This window comes from Sphaeramia orbicularis, chromosome 4, assembly GCF_902148855.1.
Source record: "Sphaeramia orbicularis chromosome 4, fSphaOr1.1, whole genome shotgun sequence".
Classification (NCBI taxonomy): Eukaryota; Metazoa; Chordata; class Actinopteri; order Kurtiformes; family Apogonidae; genus Sphaeramia; species Sphaeramia orbicularis.
The window spans coordinates 59,642,486-59,665,239 of record NC_043960.1 but is presented as its reverse complement, the minus strand read 5'-3'; the positions used below and the strand labels follow the sequence as shown (position 1 = coordinate 59,665,239).

Sequence of the window (22,754 nt, the reverse complement as noted above, 5' to 3'; positions counted from 1 at the left end):
GAGGAGCTTCAGGCCACCACCACCCCCCCAGAAAAAGGAGGTGGGCCTGTGGAGTGTCCGCAGGTTTGTGCTTTCGGGATCAGGGTGAAATCTTCGACATTGTCTCTGTGCTTTTTCCGTCTGTGCATTGCCATGGAAACCCACAGCTTTCGACTCAGGCGACAGTAGTCTCTCCACGGACGGACGGTGATGGGGGGTGGGGTTTGTTTTAGGAGGAGGCGTCGGTGTTGGGGATGTGTCACACTTCTGCTCTTTGATCCGATCGAAGCTTCACTTTAAGCCAAAAAACGAGTGGAAAAAAATGCAGAGAATTCAGGAAATAGCTGCGTCCGAAAGGGTCGGAACGGAAAAAAGGGGGGACTTTGTGGGTTTTATAAAGTCCCACTGAAATAAATGTGGATATTCAAGTGTTTTCATGTCATATATTGTGTTATACGTCACACTTGCACCATTATCAGGTGCAGACGATGACGTGCGACTGTCTTCGAGGCATTCTTTGACTGCGGTTTTGGGACTGTGGTCAAATTTAGTCTAATTTTTTAAAGTCCCCAGTGCCGTAGCTGTGAGCTGTGTGTTGGTCGTATTTTGTTTTATCCGCTCTTTAGCTGAAGCTCCATGTCGTCAGTTCAAACACACCTTTTATCCGTGGAATGGCTCTAAAAACTACAACCCCCATGAGGCTTAGCAGCTGTTGTCATGGTGATGACTTCATACTGAGGTCTAGTTTGTGAAGAGAAAGCTGTCGGAGCGTCGTGCTTGAGGCCCACCCTCCTCGTTTCTGCATAGCGCCGCGTCGGTCCCCGCTTTCTGCTGAGTCTGTGCTGTTGGCTGTTTTTAAAATAAGGCTTTTATGTTGAAAGGGTTGGAGGCTCTACTCCTTAAACCTGCGTCCCTGCAAACTCTTGTAATAGTTCTCCTGTTCAGTCTGGTTGCGAATCTCTCGGTCCAAAGCACTAGCGCCGTCTTGCGTCTCATCGCCATCTCCCTGCGATGTCCGTCCGCCGACAGCTCCATCTGTTTGGTGAGGCGGGGGTGGGGCCTCCAGTTCGACGGGGGTTGCCGGGGGAGGCGGGAGCGGTGCGGCCGGAAGCTGCTGCGCGAGCTGCCGAATCCCTGCGTTCAGGCTGTTGAGGTCGTAGGTTGTCTCGAGTGTCGCCCCCGCTCGCCCCCTCCCACGTATTCCCATTACCGGCAAGGGGCGGGGCCTGAGGGAGGGGCGGGGCTTGGACGACAGGATGATGGGGGGCGTGGGCGTCCACCGTGATGATCCCCGGACCCTGCTCAAGGCGGGCGGTAGTGCGGGGATTCGGCGGCGGAGGAGGCGCCGGAGCAGGTGGAGGTGGTCTCGGAGGACTTGGGCGTTTCGGAGGGAGGATGATGGGAGGAGCCCCTGCTGCTTGACATGGCAATGACCTGCATGAGCCGCGGCTGATTGGCGGCGACGCGGATGACGCATTGACGTCTTCTCTCGGATGCGAGCCACTTGGCCGGGTCAGGGCACTTTTAGGGGACACCGGAGGAGTCCTGCTGCAGGGATCTGAGGAGGTCTGGGAGGGCCACGGCTTTGGCGCCCCCCGGAGGAGGGGTGGGGTTTACGACCCGAGGCGGTTCTCCCAGAATGCACCGCAGGCTGGTAGATCGGGACCTGACAGAGGAGACAGAAAATGGAGCAGATGGTCAGAGTCCATGAGGTCCAGAAGGTTCTAATATTTGACAAACAAAACCCTTGAACTGTTCTGTTGTCTTTGTCCACAGGTCCAGGTCACATGTTATAGTTCATCCTGTCTCGTCCACTACCACAGGAGCTAATATTCACTCTGTCCTCGTTAACCTACGCCAGCGGTTCCCAATCTTTTTTACTCCTAACCCCATTTTAACTTCACAAATTCTGGTGACCCCAGACATTCAAACTGAGACCTTTTTTTTTTGCTAAAATTTATTTGTTTTGATCATGTAATAGTTTGCTATACTATGTTGCAAATAAAGGGTAATTTTAGACACATTTAGTCTGTATAATCTCTATTATTGTGGACAGAGGCAGTAAAATCCAGGTGTAGATTACTGCACAAAGGTCAGGATCTGTCCAGTCAGTCCAGCTGGGATTTACAAGGAGGACAATTAATACTGAACAAACAAGAACTGAAACTATGAATATGAAAGAGCTGCAGCATCTGAAACTGACCACAGTGAACATTTGACACAAACAGAACCACAGTGCTGCAGTTTCACAACCACAGTTCGTCTTTTATGGATTGGGATTGGCTCTGTCAACTCACCACAGAGTTTTTTAGTAAGTTAGTTTTTTTTTTTTTATTATTATCAATTACTAGAAATTTCAGGCGACCCCAATTTTATTCCAGGTGACCCACACGGGGTCCCAACCCCAAGGTTGAAAAACACTGACCTCTGTCATCACAGACACAACAGTGAGTTCAAGTCCAGAGGTCCAACTGGAACCACCATGGACCACAGTCCAGATCCACTTTTAATCCCATTTCTAGGTGAGTTAGTCCGACTGTTTAAAGTTTTCAGTTGATACTAATGAGACAGTGGTCCTGTAAACCCAGAGGTCAAAGGTCACTGTGAACCTCATGCCTGTCTGGTCTAATGACTGTGGAACACTATGAGGTCGTCTTTTGAGTTGACTAAAGATTATACTGACAACATTTCAGGTCAAAGGTCAAATCTGCTGATGACAAGTTGACCAACAGTTGAATTCAACAGTTCAACAGGAGCAACTGGTCGGTTCGTCACATTCGACCCAAACTAATATAATATTAGTCTGACTCCACCAGGGCTGTGTATCGGCAAGAATCTGGTGATACAATACAAAATCACAATACTAAGATCACAATACGATATATCACGATATATCAAGATACTGTTAAAAAGGCAATTTTTTGTTGTTTCTTTTTTCATGATTATTTCCTGGAAGAATTGAATTCCATCATAAATCTGCAACAAATCCTAAACACATTTGTATTTGATCCCAACGGGATCAAATGTTCTATCACCAAATGTTCCAACTGTGTTCAACTGAAATTCTGTTTTCCAGACATTCCAGTTTCAGATCCTGTTCAAATGTTCAGATTCTATTAGTTCACAACTAACATCAGAACAGGATTTGAGTTCAATCCCAACAAAGGACCAACATCTGCCTCTCAGACAGAAAAAAGTGCTTTTAGGATGCTTCAAATAACCATTATTCAATAAAAACAGTGTTAAATAATAATAAATAAGATATAAACTATAAAGAAAAACAAAAATGAACCTCCACCATATCTGCATTTGAATAAATACCTAAAAATATCGATACAGTACTTTTGAATATCGATACAGTATTGTGAAATAAAATATCGTGATATATTGCAGAACCCATATTTTGGAACACTCCTAGACTCCAGTCCTGGTCCACCTTTACCTGGGAGCCTCCGTCGTCGGTGCCCACAGACCCCACCTCCGACCCCTCCTCGCTGGCCTCGCGCTCCCCCTCGTCCCGGACGCTCAGACCTCTCATCTCCATGGACTTCTGCTTCCACCTCTGAAACCAGCTGCTGGTAGCGCATCGTGTCCATGGGACCTGGACCGCTTTCAGACCCGCTGGACCGGCTGAAACTGCTGCACCGTCTGAACCGTTGCACCATGAGTGTCCTCGGCGGCCTCGTTAGCGCCCAGGACCCCGTTGACGTTCATGCTGGCCCGTGGCAGCGTGTTGCTGAAGGGTCAGCATGGTCTGCCTCCCCATGGGGGCTGCGGGGGCCAGCAGCTCCACGTCCACGCTGGCCCTCTTCAGGCTGCCCATGGAGCCCTTTTCCGCTGCAGGGGCCCCAGACCGTCCAGTCCGTTCCAGGGGGGCCGGCGCCGCCGCGATCTCGTCGTGTCTCTCGGAGGCGGAGGCGGGGCCTTTGTTGTAGACGACTCGTGTCCTCGCTCCGTCAGCGCTCGCAGAGGGTCTTCCTTTGGGCGGGGGAGGAGTGGGGGCGGAGTCATGTCATCATAGGACTTGAAGTGGCGACGGCGTGGAAAGCCTGAAGGGGAAACGACAGTCGGGTCAACGGTCAACGACCTGAACTGAAGCCAATGTAGAAATAGTTTAAAGTGTAATACACACCAACGGCCACTAGATACTGCTGTTAAAACCACGACCCGGCAGACGGACTGCACCTGTGGTCCACAGGCTCCAGCAGACTGTCAAACTCATGCTAGTTCAGTTCCACATTCAGCTAAATGTGATCTGCAGTGGACCAGACCAGTAAAAAATAATAATATAGAAATAATGTCAACTCCAAACTTTTACTGTTTAGAGCAAAAAAGTTCATTTACATTCTGAACAGGTTTACATCTACAAACTATCCTTTCAAAAAGATGTGAATAACATGAACTGAAAAATCAGTGTAATTTTAACAGTGTTCTGCCTCAGTTTATCATTTCCACATGTTCATTATAACTGACAGATCACAGTGGATCTACAAACACAAAAAACATTTTATAACAGACAGAATACTGTTAAAATTATACTGATTCTCTTAAGACATTTCAGGTTATTCACATTTTTTTGCAAATTATATTTTGTTTTAGTGTAAATACATGAAAATATTTACATTTACAAGGAGAAACATTGCATGTTGGCATTATTTCTATGTTCTTATGATAGTATTTGACTGGTCTGACCACTGGAGACAGAACTGGTCTGAATGTGGAACCTGAACTAAAAGGATTGTTCACATATTCAGTGTAATTTTTGCATTTGACAAATTCATCCCCCGGGTTAGACTGGACCCTTTGGTGGGCCAGACTGGACCCTTTTGGGGTAAGACTGGACCCTCTGGGGGGCTGGATTTGGCCCCTGGGCCACATGTTTGACACCTGTGGTTTCCATGAACCAGGTGTAGAACAACATGTTTAACTGTGTCTACCATCGGTAAACTCTATTGATCATATTTGATCATGTGCACATGGCATTGACAACAGAACAGAGTCATCAGCCCCAAAAATTCAACCAAATTAAACATAAAGTTACTGGAGCTGAATATTCAATATTCTGTGATACACTGCAAATATACAAATATGCTGTTTTTTAAACATTTTCTTGGCTCTAGTTCAGGAAACAGAAGGTTTTCCAGGTTTCCTGTGTCCAAATATGATGGTAAATGACACAAAGAACTGTTCGTTAAACCAGCTGAGTCTAAAACCTCTGCCCCGTGTGAGGGTTGAACTCACGACCTTCAGATTATGAGACTGACGCGCTGCCTACTGCGCCAACGAGGCTCACGTCCACAGGTCACATGACCTCACATGACCTCCAGTCCGTTCACGGTCAGTCTGTCACAGACGTTTGTCCACATTGACCATGTTTGTGGCCAACCTCTGAGGTCATGTGACCTGTGGTCCACCTCTAAAACAGAGTTAAAGCCAAAGAAAAACCAACCTGTTTGCAGAGGATCTGAAACCAGACCAGTGGTCCTGTCTGTCTGATGGTTCAGGTCGTTTGTTCAGAAACAGCCTCATCAGCTTCAGCTTCAGTTGGACTTGGGTCAAGACACTAGAACCTTTTCACTGACCCGCAAATTACAGGAATATAACTGACACATAAACATGTATCTAATGGAAAACTGCAAAAGGTGTTTGTAGTTAAATTGGTATTTGATCCAAACTGTACTGGAAAGAGCTTTGAGTCCAACTAGAGTCACATGACCCAAACAAACAGATGTGGATGGATGTTCGAACAAGAGAAGAAGAACGTGTGGTGTGTGTGTGTGTGTACACAACAGGAAAGCACAGAAGATTTAGAATTTAGGAGCAGACAGAGGAGGAACCAGCATTCTACAGTCTAGCACTGATTCAGTCAAGATTATTTTTGCTTAATTCAAGATTATTTTTGCTTAATTCAAGATTATTTTTTTTGCGTGGTAACGAGCATTCTACATTCAAACATCCCAGATTTCTGTTCCTGTTTATGGAAGGACTGACACTGACATCTACCACAAGAAAGAAACTCATCAGCACAGCAGGGACTGAATGGACAAACCCACATTCCACACCATGTTTGAACACATTTATAGAATATGGGACAGTTTAGGACAGACGGACCACAGACACTAATGACACCGATGAAGGGTTCATTTATCAAAACATGATCTATGATCAGATTAAAACCTCTGCCCCGTGTGAGGGTTGAACTCACCACAGTTTTTGAGCGTGTGGACAAAACGTCTGTGACAGACTGACCGTGAAGCGGAACTGAGTCATGTGAGGTCATGTGACCTGTGGACGTGAGCCTCGTTGGCGCAGTAGGCAAGCGTCAGTCTCATAATCTGAAGGTCGTGAGTTCAACCCTCACACGGGGCAGAGGTTTTTAATCTGATCCAGATCCTGAACCTTCAGTCTCCAGATGACACTTCAACACACTGTGCATGTCATCAGGGTCCATCAGTAGACCCACATCTGAAAATATAGAAATGAAGGGGTCTAAGACGGAGCCCTGAGGGGATCCCATTCCTCATTTGAATCAAACCACAGATTTAGGATCAATAATAATCTGATAACTGCACAGATCTGATACTGATCAGAGGATTAACGTCAAACAGGTTCAGTGACATCCACTGTTAACCCTGTGGTGTCCAGGTGAGTATATTAAACACACTTTAACCCTGTGGTGTCCAGGTGAGTATATTAAACACACTTTAACCCTGTGGTGTCCAGGTGAGTATATTAACACACTTTAACCCTCTGGTGTCCAGGTGAGTATATTAAACACACTTTAACCCTGTGCTGTCCAGGTGATATATTAACCACACTTTAACCCTGTGGTGTCCAGGTAAGTATATTAAACACACTTTAACCCTGTGGTGTCAGGTGAGTATATTAAACACACTTTAACCCTGTGGTGTCCAGGTGAGTATATTAAACACACTTTAACCCTGTGGTGTCCAGGTGAGTATATTAAACACACTTTAACCCTCTGCTGTTCAGGTGAGTATATTAAACACACTTTAACCCTGTGGTGTCCAGGTGAGTATATTAAACACACTTTAAAACCCTGTGGTGTCCAGGTGAGTATATTAAACACACTTAACCCTCTGGTGTCCAGGTGGAGTATATTAAACACACTTAACCCTGTGCTGTCCAGGTGAGTATATTAAACAACTTTAACCCTGTGGTGGCCATGTAAGTATATTAACACACTTTAACCCTGTGGTGTCCAGTGAGTATATTAACACACTTTAACCCTGTGGTGTCCAGGTGAGTATATTAACACACTTTATAACCCTGTGGTGTCCCAGGTGAGTATATTAAACACACGTTAACCCTCTGCTGTTCAGGTGATATATTAACACACTTTACCCTGTGGTGTCCAGGTGAGTATATTAGAACACACTTTAGACCCTGTGGTGTCCAGGTGAGTATATTAAACACACTTTAACCCTGTGGTGTCCAGGTGAGTATATAAACACACTTTAACCCGTGGTGTCCAGGTGAGTATATTAAACACACTTTAACCCTGTGGTGTCAGGTGAGTATATTAAACACACTTTAACCCTGTGGTGTCCAGGTGAGTATATTAAACACACTTTAACCCTGTTGTCCAGGTGAGTATATTAAACACACTTTAACCCTGTGTCCAGGTGAGTATATTAAACACACTTTAACCCTGTGGTGTCCAGGTGAGTATATTAAACACACTTTAACCCTGTGCTGTCCAGGTGAGTATATTAAACACACTTTAACCCTGTGGTGTCCAGGTGAGTTATTAAACACACTTTAAGCCTGTGCTGTCCAGGTGAGTATATTAAACACACTTTAACCCTGTGGTGTCCAGGTGAGTTATTAAACACACTTTAACCTCTGCTGTCCAGGTGAGTATTTAAACACACTTTAACCCTGTGGTGTCCAGGTGAGTATATTAAACACACTTTAACCCTGTGGTGTCCAGGTGAGTATATTAAACACACTTTAACCCTGTGGTGTCCAGGGGCCTCATGTATAAAGCGTGCGTACGCACAAAAAACCAGGCGTACGCCCTTTTCCACGCTCGCGTTCAGATGTATAAAGAGTGAAATGACCGTGGAAATGTGCGCTCCTTCACGCCAACTCCGTAGCTGGCGTACGCACGTTTCTAGTGTTTGGAACCTTTGGAGACACTTAGAGGTGATACTGGGAAACTGTTAATAATGTGAAAAGGCCATTCCTCTGATTGATGGGCACATCGGAGATACACAGAAGAACAATGAACACACCAACACGTCATCCTACTGTCCTGAGCAGCACATCCACCACCAGAACCAGAACCAGAACCAGAACCAACCCTGGACCCATCAGAGCCAATCCTGCCTGGGGAGGGACATTAAGCAACACCGTATAAGGAGACAAGGACCCAGAATTCATTGGTTGATACATATAGTGTTCATGTCTGTCAGAACATTATTAGTCGGTCCAGTCACTCATTGACTCCGCCCATTGTCCGCACGATGTCCTCTGGTGACTCGGGTCAGTTCAGACCCAGTTGGTCGGACGGGCATCAGCAGTGGGGCTGTGGTGGACCGGAGGACCGGTGTTAGTCAACAGAAGCCTCTGTGACAGGAGGCGTATCCTGGAGTGATTAAACCGGTAGTCAGTCTGTGATTTCCTGACAATGATCACACATGAACCTTTATCTAGTTTATCTGTGATCAGACTGTGGATGACCTGTAGAATGAACTCATGTGTGACTGGACACAACCTAAATACATATTATCTTGGGGTGATCCGCATCATTCCTTGAGAAAAGTGTCACAATATCATGCTGACTCCTTTCCTCAAACAGGTCTCAGTCGTCTCTTTTCCTTCATCCTCCTGTTTCCATCCTCCGCTTCTGCGTCCACCTGTGACGTCATCGTCTGATCCTGCAGACAGGGGAATCCCAGAGGGAATCCCACCTGCAGACCCCGTTTATACTGATTTGCATATTTAAATGTGGGCGTGGAGAGGGAGGAGTCAGGTAGTCCAACATATGCGCTCAATTCCAGCTGATTAGGATGAATAAAGGACGTGTACGTGGATTCGGACGTACGCACAGTTTTATACATCTGGATTTTTTTGTGCGTTCGGACTTTTCTGGATTTGGGCGTACGGCAGGTTTCAGTATGAAATCCACGCAAGTCTGTATACATGAGGCCCCAGGTGAGTATATTAAACACACTTTAACCCTCTGCTGTCCAGGTGAGTATATTAAACACACTTTAACCCTGTGGTGTCCAGGTGAGTATATTAAACACACTTTAACCCTGTGGTGTCCAGGTGAGTATATTAAACACACTTTAACCCTCTGGTGTCCAGGTGAGTACATTAAACACACTTTAACCCTGTGGTGTCCAGGTGAGTATATTAAACACACTTTAACCTGTGGTGTCCAGGTGAGTATATTAAACACACTTTAACCCTGTGGTGTCCAGGTGAGTATATTAAACACACTTTAACCCTGTGGTGTCCAGGTGAGTATATTAAACACACTTTAACCCTGTGGTGTCCAGGTGAGTATATTAAACACACTTTAACCCTCTGGTGTCCAGGTGAGTATATTAAACACACTTTAACCCTGTGGTGTCCAGGTGAGTATATTAAACACACTTTGGGTCAGATCCATGCATTTATGTGGACCAGGTTAGACTACTGTACCGGCCTTCTGACCGGACCCCTAAACCAGAACACTGCTGCTGGGGTCCTGGTCCTGGTGACTGGGGTACAGACTAGAACCAGGAAGGACCACCATATGAGTCCTGGTCCAGGTCTGTGTGCTGGCCTCCTGTGGCTCAGAGAATAGACTTTAAACCAGCTGTGGTCCTGTAGAGGTCTGTCAATGGTCTGGAACCAAAGTCCATCTGGGACAGGTTGCTCCCATAGGAACCATCTGGGACCCTCAGAACCTCAGGGTCTGGTCTTGTGCTGGTCCCAGAGTCAGGACTAAACAGGTGAAGCTGCGTTTCAGTTCCATGAGCGAAACTGTGGAACAGTGAGACAGACCTGCACTGTGACCTCTGACCTCTGAACATCTGAAAGGGTTCTATCTGACCTCTGACCTTTTACTGGAGTTTAATTCTTGTTTATGTTTTAATTGTGTGTTTTTAACTTGTTTCTTTTCCATTTCTATAAAACTCTGTTTATTACCCTGTGTATAAACAGATGAATTTGCATTTCCAGGTGACGTTTAAAACCTCTGTCCCATGTGAGGGTTGAACTCACGACCTTCAGATTATGAGACTGACGCGCTGCCTACTGCGCCAACCAGGCTGAACAGGAGGTTTGGTCACATGACCTCAGACAGTTTTTGGAGCGTGTGGACAAAACGTCTGTGACAGACTGACCGTGAACGGACTGAGGTCATGTGAGGTCATGTGACCTGTGGACGTGAGCCTCGTTGGCGCAGTAGGCAGCGCGTCAGTCTCATAATCTGAAGGTCGTGAGTTCAACCCTCACACGGGGCAGAGGTTTTACATGTCACCAGGAAATGAGTCCGTTTAACAGATTCAGTTCAAATGTGTGGATTTAAAAAGTGTGTTTAATATACTCACCTGGACACCGCAGGGTTAAAGTGTGTTAATATACTCACCTGGACACCAGAGGGTTAAAGTGTGTTTAATATACTCACCTGGACAGCACAGGGTTAAAATGTGTTTAATATACTCACCTGAACAGCAGAGGGTTAAAGTGTGTTTAATATACTCACCTGGACAGCAGAGGGTTAAAGTGTGTTTAATATACTCACCTGAACAGCAGAGGGTTAAAGTGTGTTTAATATACTCACCTGGACAGCACAGGGTTAAAGGTGTTTAATATACTCACCTGGACACCACAGGGTTAAAGTGTGTTTAATATACTCACCTGGACAGCACAGGGTTAAAGTGTGTTTAATATACTCACCTGGACAGCACAGGGTTAAAGTGTGTTTAATATACTCACCTGGACAGCACAGGGTTAAAGTGTGTTTAATATACTCACCGGACACCACCCTGGACACCACAGAGTTAAAGTGTGTTTAATATACTCACCTGGACACCACAGAGTTAAAGTGTGTTTAATATACTCACCTGGACACACAGAGTTAAAGTGTGTTTAATATACTCACCTGGACACCAGAGGGTTAAAGTGTGTTTAATATACTCACCTGGACACCAGAGGGTTAAAGTGTGTTTAATATACTCACCTGGACACCAGAGGGTTAAAGTGTGTTAATATACTCACCTGGACACCAGAGGGTTAAAGTGTGTTTAATATACTCACCTGGACACCAGAGGGTTAAAGTGTGTTTAATATACTCACCTGGACACCGCAGGGTTAAGTGTGTTTAATATACTCACCTGGACACCGCAGGGTTAAAGTGGTTTAATACTCACCTGGACACCGCAGAGGGTTAAGTGTGTTTAATATACTCACCTGGAACAAGAGGGTTAAAGTGTGTTTAATATACTCACCTGGACACCAGAGGGTTAAAGTGTGTTTAATATACTCCCTGGACACCAGAGCAGGTTAAAGTGTGTTTAATATACTCACCTGGACACCGCAAGGATTAAAGTGTGTTTAATATACTCACCTGGACACCGCAGGTTAAAGTGTGTTTAATATACTCACCGTGGACAGCAAGGGTTAAAGTGTGTTTAATATACTCACCTGGACAGCAGAGGGTTAAAGTGTGTTTAATATACTCACCTGGACACCAGAGGGTTAAAGTGTGTTTAATATACTCACCTGGACACCAGAGGGTTAAAGTGTGTTTAATATACTCACCTGGACACCAGAGGGTTAAAGTGGTTTAATATACTCACCTGGACACCAGAGAGTTAAAGTGTGTTTAATATACTCACCTGGACACCAGAGGGTTAAAGTGTGTTTAATATACTCACCTGGACACCAGAGTTAAAGTGTGTTTTAAGTTTTATACTCACCTGGACACCGCAGGGTTAAAGTGTGTTTAATATACTCACCTGGACACCGCAGGGTTAAAGTGTGTTTAATATACTCACCTGGACACAGGGTTAAAGTGTGTTTAATATACTCACCTGGACACCACAGGTTAAAGTGTGTTTAATATACTCACCTGGACACCACAGGGTTAAAGTGTGTTTAATATACTCACCTGGACACCACAGGGTTAAAGTGTGTTTAATATACTCACCTGGACACCACAGGGTTAAAGTGTGTTTAATATACTCACCTGGACACCACAGGGTTAAAGTGTGTTTAATATACTCACCTGGACACCACAGGGTTAAAGTGTTTAATATACTCACCTGGGAGTGTGTTTAATATACCACACCACAGGTTAAAGTGTGTTTAATATACTCACCTGGACACCGCAGGGTTAAAGTGTGTTTAATATACTCACCTGGACACCACAGGGATTAAAGGTGTTTAATATACTCACCTGGACACCGCAGGGTTAAGTGTGTTTAATATACTCACCTGGACACCGCAGGATTAAAGTGTGTTTAATATACTCACCTGGACACCGCAGGGTTAAAGTGTGTTTAATATACTCACCTGGACACCACAGGGTTAAAGTGTGTTAATATACTCACCTGGACACCACAGAGTTAAAGTGTGTTTAATATACTCACCTGGACAGCCAGGGTTAAAGTGTGTTTAATATACTCACCTGGCACCACAGGGTTAAAGTGTGTTTAATATACTCACCTGGACACCGCAGGTTAAAGTGTGTTTAATATACTCACCTGGACACCCAGGGTTAAAGTGTGTTTAATATACTCACCTGGACACCAGGGTTAAAGTGTGTTTAATATACTCACCTGGACACCACAGAGGTTAAAGTGTGTTTAATACTCACCTGGACACCACAGAGTTAAAGTGTGTTATATACTCACCTGGACACCGCAGTTAAAGTGTGTTTAATATCTCACCTGGACACCGCAGGTTAAAGTGTGTTTAATACTCACCTGGACACCACAGGGTTAAAGTGTGTTTATATACTCACCTGGACACCAGAGTTAAAGTGTGTTTAATATACTCACCTGGACAGCACAGGGTTAAAGTGTGTTTAATATACTCACCTGGACCCACAGGGTTAAAGTGTGTTTAATATACTCACCTGGACAGCACAGGGTAAAGTGTGTTTAATATACTCACCTGGACAGCACAGGGTTAAAGTGTGTTTAATATACTCACCTGGACACCACAGGGTTAAACAGTGGATGTCATTGAACCTGTTTGACGTTAATCCTCTGATCAGTATCAGATCTGTGCAGTTGTCAGATTATTATTGATCCTAAATCTGTGTTTGATTCATATGGGAAGGTTCAGGATCTGGATCAGATTAAAACCTCTGCCCCGTGTGAGGGTTGAACTCACGACCTTCAGATTATGAGACTGACGCTGCCTACTGCGCCAACGAGGCTCACGTCCACAGGTCACATGACCTCACGTGACCTCAGACAGGGCTGTCCTCTGTCAGAGACATTTTGTTCACAGTGGACATGTTTAGACCACATACTACAGTCCAGTGGTCTGAGGTCATGTGAGGTCACATGTTCCTAATCTGAAGGGGGCGGGTATGTCGCTTTTTCAATAAAGTCAATGACATCAACTGGAAAATCGGAACACTGTGGGTGATCTGAGGATGGACTCATCTATCGAACTGTTATAACTTTAAGAAAACGGACTAATCTGAAGAATGATGAGCTGGACCATGTGATCACATACGTTCACTCATTATTTCTCTGAGTTTATCGGCTGGTGTTTGATCCTCAGTGAAACCACATGGTTATTAATGCACAAACATTAATTAGTGGTGCAGTCGTATAAAACAAACAATAATAATAAAACACACACATGAACGCAGTCGTTTTACGGCTCAGGTTTGGGTTTGTGTTTAAATAGCGTCATCCAATCACAGCCAGCATCTGCATGACCTCACCAGGTAGGCGGCGATGAAGGCTCCGATAAGGAAGCCCACGTAGAGTCGATGGGATGGCTGCGATGCTGCGTGATCTGCGTCAGACCCGTCAGCGCCGCCCGCTATGGCGAAGGCGAACACAGGACGGGCTTCAGCAGTTTGGTGCTGTCAGAGATGGTCGAGTTTAAAATACATCTGAGGAGAGAGAGAGGACGGCAAGAGGCGGAGTTACAGAACAGGAGGCGGAGTTAAAGAACAGCAAGTAGAGTTAAAGAACAGCAGAACAACGGAACACAGAGGGTGGGAGGGGCTTAAAGAACCCAAACCTAACAGAACCTGGAGGTGGGAGGGGCTAACAGAACCTAAACTTACAGAACCTGGAGGTGGGAGGGGCTTAAAGAACCCAAACCTAACAGAGCCTGGGGGTGGGAGGGGCTAACCCTACCTCTGTTCCAAAATGACCCAGTTCTACACAATAAACACCAGAACCTGAAATGTGCTTTGTGTCGACGGAAACTCACGAAACGTAAACGGCTGCGAATGCTGACAGAGTTGCATGCTGGGAAGGGAAGGTCTTTCCTGTGAGACAGAGACAGACCACAGGTCAGCTGACTGACACCATGTGACTCCTCCAACCAATCAGGAACCATCTTCATCTTCATCATCACCATCATCATTATCTTCATCATGTGGTTTAATGAGCGTGTCGTTGACCCACCTGGCGGCCATGATGGCGTGCTGGTCGTGTCCAGCGCAGATGTCCTTGGTGATGTAGGGGTTTTTATCACAGGAGACGCCCGCCAGCGTGTAGTTGGGTTTACAGACGGTGAGGAAGAAGGGGGCGTGGTAACCGGTGGCCAGCTGGATGATGTCAGTGACCAGGGCGGTGGCACAAAGGCCGAACACGTGGACGCCTGGAAACGCAAACGCACGCCCTTAATGAGTGAAAACTACAAACAAACACGTTTAATGATGTGATCTGAACAGATTCTAACACCGGTTAGTACTGACTTTATGGGTACCCAGCAGTACCAGACCCAGAGGTAACCGGACTCAGCGGTACCAGACCCAATGGTACCGGACCCAGAGGTACTGGACCCAGAGGTACTGGACCCAGAGGTTACTGGACCCAGCCATAGCGGACCACTGGGTCCACCCTGCATGGAACAGTCTGTCCGTATGGACCGCAGGGTTTTGGTTTTTGCAATTGATTTTTGACGTGTTGCTTTATGACTTTACTTTATTACTCTACTTTATTACTGCCTTACTTCCTTACTTTATTAATTTACTTTACTTTATTGCTTCTTTACTTTACTTTATTACTGCTTACTTTATTACGACTTCACTTTTTTACTTTACTTTAAAATGCTTACTTATTACAGCTTTATTTTATTACTTTAGTTTATGACTTTACTTTATTACTGCTTTCCTTATTTTACTAGTGCTTTACTTTATTACTTTGTTAATTTCCTTTACTTTATTACTGCTTTACAGACACCCCCCACCCCCACCCCACCCCCGGGTTAGGGTTGAATTGAATAATTGTTTATAGATTATTCTGCCTTATATTAATTCTTTTCCTGGTTCTGGTTCTGGTCCATCTGAGCTCATACGTGCTCCATCTTGGTTCTGAGTAAATAAATAAATAGATAAATGCACTTCTGTGTCCGTCCACCAGGGTCAGTGTCTGTGAAGATGCAACAGCAAGCTGTGAACATCCATGAGAACAGAGGAACCCTGGGAAGGACAGGCGTGGTGGGGTGGGTGGAGTCTACCTACAAACCCTGGAAGGACAGGTGTGGTGGGCGGAGTCATACCTACGAAGCGCACCGTCCTCCTCAGGAAGGAGTTGAAGTTGCAGCCGCCGGCATGATGCTTCCTTCGGGACGGCGGAGCTTGAGCCTGGACTGAGGCAGTAGATGAGCCCCTCCACCAGCATGATCTGACACACAAACAAATGCACCCTCAGGGATGATCACATGACCTCTGGACCGGGGTCACAGAGGTCACGTCCAAAACAAACGAACAGAAGTAACAACCGAAAAGAACAAACTCACACAAGACACAAAAAAACAACCCTTCACAATAAAAGCCTGTGAAGGAAGCAGTGGTTTGTGGGAGTTTTAACAGACCTTTAATTTGAAGTGCATCGTAGTTCTTAAAACATTTGTAACTGAAACAGATCGAAATGAGGTTGGAAGAAAACACATTAAACAGGAAACTCTGACCAGAGGTCTGGATGGTTTTAGAGGAAACCCCGTCTGTTTGGGACTTGGACTAAAGGAGTGGACGCTGTCTCCTGATCGGTCCAAACAGACACACACATTTAAGTCCTTCCATGAACTGAGCTGGTTTTGCAATTTACTGGTTTTATGAATCAAGAAATTCATTTAAATATACCCCCAACATGCCCAACCCAAAACACCAACAAACCCACCAAAAAAACACCACTCACCAACAACCATCAAAAAAACATAAAAAACACCAACAAACACACAAAACAAACCCAGTAATCACCACAAAACCCCAAAAAATCACCCAAAAATCACCAAAAAACCCACAAAAAACCCCATCCAAAAATCAGATGGTTAATGGTGAAAAAAGAATTTTAAAAACAGAACTTTTAATAAACATTAAATTTCATGATGCATTTTTTCATAATTTAATGTATTTTATTTTGTGTAAATTCAGATTTTCCTCAAAAACATGAAAACTACAGTAAACTCAAACTGGTTCAGATTATTGAACTGAAATCGTTCATTTCTTTATTAAACCGAGTTCATAAACTAAAGGCTCTGTGTTTTAAGAATGAACAGCTGCTCCAGCTCCACATTCATTTAGTCTGACTTTATTTTGAAGTCAGAGACAAAACGCTGCTGATCAGACCAGACAAACCCAAACTGGAAACCAGGCGTTACCGAGGCGGCGGGTCCGGCGAAGGCCAGGCTCAGCAGCATCAGCAGAGGGATGAGCTCGTCTCCTCCGTCCACGTAGGGCATGCTGAGGTCGCGGTCATGGCAACGGAAGCCCACCTGAGCCGGCTGTACCAGGTCTGTGAGCTCCAGGAAGTACAGAGACACCATAGAAGAAGCCACGATGGGCAGCTGGAGGACCAACACGCACACACACAGAAACGTTAGCAGGCAAGTGACTATATTTGGTCATTTCCATACACATTAAAAGACAGGGACAGTTCCAGTGAGGACAGTGAGTCCCCAATCTGAGGTCCAATGTGGTCTCCAGGGTCTGTAAGGTCCACCCCGTGGCTCTGGTTCTATGCCCCCCCCAGACTGGTCCACAGGTAAACCAGGGTTCAGGTCTACAGGGACACCCTGGGCCACAGGTAAACCAGGGTTCAGGGCTACAGGGACACCCTGGTCCACAGATAAACCAGGGTTCAGGTCTACAGGGACACCCTGGTCCACAGATAAACCAGGGTTCAGGTCTACAGGGACACCCTGGTCCACAGATAAACCAGGGTTCAGGTCTACAGGGACACCCTGGTCCACAGATAAACCAGAGTTCAGGTCTATAGGGACATCCTGGTCCACAGATAAACCAGGGTTCAGGTCTACAGGGACCCCAAACTCTCAGGTGAACTGGGTCATCAGTACCTGGGCTCAGATCCACCAGTGGAACATTCTGGGTCACATCCAGGACCAGGTGGATCTGGTTCAGAACCTCTGCTTCTTCAGTCTCTGTTTCTTTCTGTCAAACACGTTTGTTCATCGTCTGCTTACGTCATTTAACTGCGTCTGAAACATGTCTGTCCATTTCTGGCTCCGTCGTAGTTTCAGAAAAACACAAAAATGACCCATATTTTCCATGGATTTGTCCGTCTGTGCTTTGCAGGTACCGCTGACTGTTGCCGTGGTAACAGAGGTTTACTCCAAAGTGAGACTGGTGACAGTTGCCATGGAAACCAAGGTTTTAGTTCTAAAGTGAGTCTGGATGGTTCAGATTTTAGGCCCAAAACCAGTCCACCGTCAGTATCTGTTCTCAGTTATACTACAGCCACAGCTGAGGTCATGTGACCTGTGGCCGACCTCTGAGGTCATGTGACCTGTGGCCGACCTCTGAGGTCATGTGACCTGTGGCCGACCTCTAACACTGGGCTGTCAGACTCAGTTCAGTTCCACATTCAGCTCCATTTGATCTCCAGTGGGTCGGACCAGTAAAATAACACCAGTGAAAAAAGTGAAATTAAATTATGATAATGTTTACATCTACAAAGTTCCCTTAAAAATCCGAATAATAGGAACAACTTGAAATGTCTTAAGAAAAATTTTGCAATTTAAAAACTATTCTGCCTCAGTTTCTCATTTCCACGTGCATTATAACGTACAGATCACAGTGGGTCTACAAACACAAAGAACATTTAATAACACAATGTTGGTAAAATCACATTTACTTTTCATAACATTTCCGTTTGTTCATATTTGTTCAGGTTATTCACATTTTTTGTAAAAGTATGGTTTGTTAATGTAAACATGTTCATTTAATTTTACTTTTTTGCATTAAAACAAAGAGAAAATTTGCTGTTGTCATAATTTAGAGGTTGTTATGATAGTATTTTCCTGGTTCTGACCCACTTGAGAACTAACTGGTCTGTATGTGGAACCTGAATGAAAATGATTTTGACAGCAGTGATTGTTAAAATCTTCAGTGTAATTTTTGCATTTCACAAATTCATGTTCCTGTTTATGGAAGGACTGACACTGACATCTACCACAAGAAAGAAACTCATCAGCACAGCAGGGACTGAATGGACAAACCCACATTCCACACCAGTGTTTGAACACATTTATAGAAATGGGACAGTTTAGGACAGACGGACCAAAGATTATTAATGACAGGTCATTGTCAAACAGTTTCTGATCAGATTAAAACCTCTGTCCCATGTGAGGGTTGAACTCACAACCTTCAGATTATGAGACTGACGCGCTGCCTACTGCACCAACCAGGCTGAACAGGAGCTTTGGTCACATGACCTCAGACAGTTTTTGGAGCGTGTGGACAAAACGTCTGTGACAGACTGACCGTGAACGGACTGAGGTCATGTGAGGTCATGTGACCTGTGGACGTGAGCCTCGTTGGCGCAGTAGGCAGCGCGTCAGTCTCATAATCTGAAGGTCGTGAGTTCAACCCTCACACGGGGCAGAGGTTTTAATCTGATCCAGATCCTGAACCTTCAGTCTCCAGCTGAACACTTCAACACACTGTGCATGTCATCAGGTCCATCTGTAGAAGGTCTGGTCTTTTAGTTGGATGTTGGTGTTAACTCTTTCAAACCTGACGTTTTAAAGAGCAGAAGGACCTGTTTGGGCGGGGCCAAGAGGGATCACAGGTCTGTGATGATCTTCCTGGTCCAGGACCTGTTCTCCATCCTGAAGGTGTGGGACCTAAACCTGTTCCTTCTGTTGACGGTTGATGGTCACAAACACAGACGACCAGTAGAACCCACACTCATGTACCGGTGTTCTCTGTCAGGTTATTATGGATCATAAATCTGTGTTTCATTCAATGGAGAATGGGATCCCTCAGGGCACTGTCTTAGACCCTTCATTTCTGTATTTTCAGATGTGGGTCTACAGCAGGGTTGTGCAATTAATCGATTTTAAATCGAAATTGTTTTTTAAATTGGGACAATTTTCAAAAAGGGAAATCATGAAATCCATTTCTTCTCTCTCACACCTGCGGGTTCCCGTAGGCTCCTCCTCCAGGCTACCGTAGGCTCCTCCTTCTATCAGTGACAGCAGTCTTTCACAGAAGTCTGTGTAATGAACACGGACGTTAAATCTGTTAATGAGCCCACAGTACTTACAGTAATATAAGCTGTGGTTTCACGCACGGATCCCCCAGTTTAAACAGATCCACATATGGATCACTCATATTTAAACGGATCCACATGTGGATCACTCATATTTAAACAGATCCACATGTGGATCACTCATATTTAAACAGATCCACATGTGACCATGTGGCATGTGTGCCAGAATCGTGCAGCTCTAGTCTACAGATGGACCTGATGACATGCACAGTGTGTTGAAGTGTTCAGCTGGAGACTGAAGGTTCAGGATCTGGATCAGATTAAAACCTCTGCCCCGTGTGAGGGTTGAACTCACGACCTTCAGATTATGAGACTGACGCGCTGCCTATTGCGCCAACGAGGCTCACGTCCACAGGTCACATGACCTCACATGACCTCAGTCCGTTCACGGTCAGTCTGTCACAGACGTTTTGTCCACACGCTCCAAAAACTGTCTGAGGTCATGTGACCAAACCTCCACTTCAGCCTGGTTGGCGCAGTAGGCAGCGCATCAGTCTCATAATCTGAGGGTTGTGAGTTCAACCCTCACACGGGGCAGAGGTTTTAGACCCATGTGGATCCAAACAGGTTCAGCAGAAGTGGAGAACCAACAGAGGAAACAACGAAGCTGAAACAGAAGAACAGCTGTTGTGTCCCTGAAGTCCACCTGATCCTGTAGATTTACAGACTGACGCAGCAGACCTTAAACACAGCAGATCCAGGTCCTCAGGGTCCTGGGTCCACCTGAAGGATCAGGGACAGTCCTCTGAGGACCCCACACACATGGTGGACAGAGAAGACCCCTGGAGGAAGAGCACCACTGCAGACAGGTGGAGGACCAGGACTGATGTGGACTGGACTTGAGCTCAGAACTGGACCACACTTCAGATCCACACATTTGGAAACAGACGGACTACCAGGTGACGTTCAAAACCTGTTTGTTTGGGTCATGTGACTCTAGTTGGACTCAAAGGTCTGTCCAGTACAGTTTTGGATCAAAGACCAATTTAACTACGAACAAACACCAGGGGCCTGTTTCATGAAACTAGGATTCCGTCATCCAGGATGACTGACTAAGCCACGTTCAACCAATCCAAAACATGGAGTCCAGGCTTAATCGGTTTCACACAGACTGAGCCAGGATGAACAGACCCAGGTTCATCAGCAGGTGGAACTCATCCTGGATAAGTGCGCGCACTCGGCTTCCTCAATAGACCCCCACATCGATCACAGATTCACCGATTCACCATGGCAACTAGAGCAGCGGACTTTACCCCGGACGCAAAACTCCTCATTTTGGCTAACGAGGAAGTAAAGGAGCGAATGAAAAAGAAAGACAACAGCAGCACAGTTCCAAAAACAACCAGAGACAGAAGTAAAGGACTGCAGAGCACCTGAATGAGTAAGTAGAGCACAAACACACACTGACTGTTCCACTGAAACCGTCACAGTTATAACCACAGAGTTCATGAACATCTGTGAAAACGGAGTTGTGAAACTGTAAGTGAAACTGACTGTAGATGTGAGTGAAACTGTGTAAATGGAACTGCATCAGACTGAAGAACTGACAAACAGATGAAGTCACTGACTTCAGTGAATTTACCTTTGGGAGAAATAAACTGATCTGATCTGATCTGATCTGATCTTGTTTTATCTGATCATGATTCATGACTTTATGATATTGTTAATTAACCCATAAAGACCCAAACATCAATCACTACTGATCTAAACTGTTTAATCCCTGTTGATCCACTAATCCTATTAATCCATGTCAATAATTGGTGTAAAATACAGTTCTTCATCTTCTCATGGTCATCAGATATGACCCATTTGGACGTTCAGAGGCTCCGTAGTTACCATGGAAACACTGTCATCTTCTCCAACAGTGACTCTCCAGTCAAACCCATGCAGTTGGATCAGTTCCAGTGGATGGACACACTGGGTTTATGTTCAGTTAATGACAGACTGGACTGAAACAGACACTGTTTATTCAGTTTGATCTGTTTCTGATAGAAGAACCATCAACTGTAATCTGAGCTGTAATGAACATCTGCATGATCAGTGAATTAAATACAGGAAAATATCTGATATATACTGATAAAATAATAACTACAGAAGATAATATTAGAACAAATGGAGATAAATCACTTCAGAAAGGTCAGATATAGAGAACATTCATTAGTGAACTGACACTAAAGTAGGTCTGGGCCTTTATGGGTTCATGAACACTGTTCAGTGTTTGGGTTCAGATTCTTCATCTGATCATTTCAGATGGTCCATGATGACTGTCTCATCAGTGTTGTGTCTCAGTGGTCTGGTTCTGGTTCTGGTTCTGGTTCGGTCCATGACTCCTGAGTCTATCGGACCTCTGGAATCTGTCAGCGCTGATCACAAGGTGAACCACAACCTGTGTTCAGGACCAGAACCAGAACCACTGTTTACATCAGATCTGTGTCCAGGATGGAACTGTGTTTATGAGGGTGTGATGCTGAGGTTTTGTGCTGACAGGTGAACTGTCTGGTGTGTTTGTGGGACAGGGGGTCTGCCTGGGGACAGGGGGTCTGCCTGGGGACAGGGGGTCTGCCTGGGGACAGGGGGTCTACCTGGGGACAGGGGGTCTGCCTGGGGACAGGGGGTCTACCTGGGGGACAGGGGGTCTACCTGGGGGACAGGGGGTCTGCCTGGGGACAGGGGGTCTGCCTGGGGACAGGGGGTCTACCTGGGGGACAGGGGGTCTGCCTGGGGACAGGGGGTCTACCTGGGGGACAGGGGGTCTACCTGGGGACAGGGGGTCTACCTGGGGGACAGGGGGTCTACCTGGGGACAGGGGGTCTACCTGGGGGACAGGGGGTCTACCTGGGGACAGGGGGTCTGCCTGGGGACAGGGGGTCTACCTGGGGACAGGGGGTCTACCTGGGGACAGGGGGTCTACCTACCATCCTTTTCTCCTGACCCCATACATAGACCTCCTGAACCACATCAGACCTACAGTCATGCCCATACCAGGACCAGGACCAGGATCTAAATGACCTTTGACCTCCTGAAGGAACACTTTCACTGTCT

The 22,754-nt window shown here is 45.6% G+C and overlaps 1 long non-coding RNA gene, 4 other non-coding genes and 1 pseudogene across 5 annotated transcripts; 3 read left to right on the top strand and 3 right to left on the bottom strand.

The window, feature by feature from the left end:
* Positions 1-557: 557 nt before the first annotated feature.
* LOC115417663 (phospholipid phosphatase-related protein type 3-like) overlaps positions 558-22,754 on the bottom strand; it is a 28,903-nt pseudogene continuing 6,706 nt past the window's right edge.
* trnam-cau (transfer RNA methionine (anticodon CAU)) lies at positions 5,196-5,268 on the bottom strand. The gene has a single exon. It is a non-coding gene; the product is annotated as a tRNA-Met (tRNA).
* Positions 5,915-14,645, top strand: LOC115417688 (uncharacterized). The gene is made up of 4 exons (XR_003935187.1): positions 5,915-6,073; positions 11,001-11,007; positions 14,041-14,044; positions 14,635-14,645. It is a non-coding gene; the product is annotated as an uncharacterized LOC115417688 (long non-coding RNA).
* trnam-cau (transfer RNA methionine (anticodon CAU)) lies at positions 10,388-10,460 on the top strand. The gene has a single exon. It is a non-coding gene; the product is annotated as a tRNA-Met (tRNA).
* trnam-cau (transfer RNA methionine (anticodon CAU)) lies at positions 18,970-19,042 on the top strand. Its single transcript has one exon. It is a non-coding gene; the product is annotated as a tRNA-Met (tRNA).
* Positions 19,983-20,055, bottom strand: trnam-cau (transfer RNA methionine (anticodon CAU)). The gene has a single exon. It is a non-coding gene; the product is annotated as a tRNA-Met (tRNA).